This window comes from Chionomys nivalis, chromosome X (genome assembly GCF_950005125.1).
Source record: "Chionomys nivalis chromosome X, mChiNiv1.1, whole genome shotgun sequence".
In the NCBI taxonomy this organism is placed as follows: Eukaryota; Metazoa; Chordata; class Mammalia; order Rodentia; family Cricetidae; genus Chionomys; species Chionomys nivalis.
In genome coordinates this window covers 65,043,637-65,045,545 of record NC_080112.1, presented here as the reverse complement: position 1 = coordinate 65,045,545, position 1,909 = coordinate 65,043,637, and positions in this window count along the sequence as shown.

Below are 1,909 nucleotides of genomic sequence, written 5' to 3'. Positions count from 1 at the left end.
CCCCCATGCCCATTGGAGTGTCAACTGGTGTTGTCATTTTGCAGATCTTAGTTAGGCATACATATTGTTAAGATTTCTTGGGTTCAGCTTCCCTTTCACAGAAACAAAACAAAACACTATTTGACAGTGTACATCTTTGTCCTCTGGCTCTGATAATCTTCCCACTCCCTTCCCTGCAACTTAGATGTGAGGACTATGTTGTTGGTGCGTCACCTGGGGATGAATACCCCACAGTTAGTTCTCTGCCCTGTCCATTTATGGATTTTAGTAATGGTCTCTGTCTGCCACTAAAAGGAGCTTATCTTTTTTCTAAAAACTGAGGGGTAAGAATTCCATTTATCTCTGTGTACAAGAATGGGTATTTAGAAACAGTTAGGAATTATACTGGTTTAGGAAGCTGGCAACAATAGTCTTACCTCTGGGGACCATGAACACACCAGCCATGGTTAGTTGGCTAGACTTGCAATAGCACACATGAATTACCTCCTACTGAGTAGTCCTTAAGTCTAATTAGACAACTGTTGGTAATCTTGTGAGTTATAAGTGCCACTATTGTACCCTTGGGTATAGCTTGCATTGTGGATCATTGCTGTGCTTTGAAGGCTTTACAGTTGGGTAGGACTATTTGCTGCTTTTATAACGTGGCAACTTGAGTAGCACCTTCTGATACTGAGACCCTGTGCTAAGGGAGGAGGTTTCTAGGTAATTCTAGCTCAATTCTTACAAATCCTTTATCTGAAGTGTATGGTGTCTTTAGCAGTAGGGACTTACTTTAAAGTTTTAGAAGGCAACCAAAGCAAACAATTGCCTATATTACTTGGGGAGGTTCTTGAACTCCTCTAATGAGACTACTCAAAGAGAGACTTGCCATGCCTGGTTTTGGGGGTTTTGTTTAGAAAGTCTTTAGTACTTGGGGAGGGCATTATCACTTCCAGTGGTGTAACTTCATTAAGTACATTTGTGTGTGTGTGTACATATACTTACATCATGCGCATGCTCGCACCACACATATTTTATGAAAACAAAATGATGCTTCTTTATGGCTTTTTCAAACATCTTTAGTGGTTTTCCCTCCTTATTCCTTCTTTCCTGTATTCCCTTCCCCAGCTAGACACACCCACACACATTTTTCTTGTCTCCTACTTCAGAGAACCTGTGTTCTATGATCGCCATGTTTAGAACTCCTTCCACCGTCCCCTATGATTCCTTTTTACTTTGTGTTTTCTGTGATTGTTCCATGTCACATACTCACTCAGATTTATAAATTTAGAACTACAGTTCACAAATGAAAGAGAGTATGTGACAGTTCTTTTTCTGGGTCTGGGTTAACCTCACTCAATATGGTCTTTTCTAGTTCCATTCCTTTACCAGCAAATTTCATGAGTTCGTTTTTATTTACAGCTGGATACTATTGCATTGTGTTTATGTGCCACAGTTTCATGTCCATTTTTCAGTTGAAGGAAATTTAGGTTGTTTCCATCCCCTAGATGTTGTGGCTAGAGCATCAATGAGCATGACTGAGCAAGTATTTATAGAGTAGGATGTCAAATCCTTCAGGCATATATCAAAGAGTGATATAGTTAGGTCATACGGTCAGTTTATTTTTGGCTTTTGAAGGATTCTCCACACTGATTCCCAGGGTGGCTGCACCCGTTTACAGTCAAATCAATGTGAACAAGAGTTCCCTTTTCCTCTCTAAAATTTGATTTCAGCAACTTTCATGGCTTTAACCATTCTGACTATTATGTAGCTAATGACATTCAGTGCCTTTTAAACTGTTCAGTAGCCATTGGGCATGGTCTCTTTTGCTTTAAAATGCAGCAGTAGCCGTGCTCTCTCTCTCTCTCTCTCTCTCTCTCTCTCTCTCTCTCTCTCTCTCTCTCTCTCTCTTGCTTCTGGCTCTGCTTCT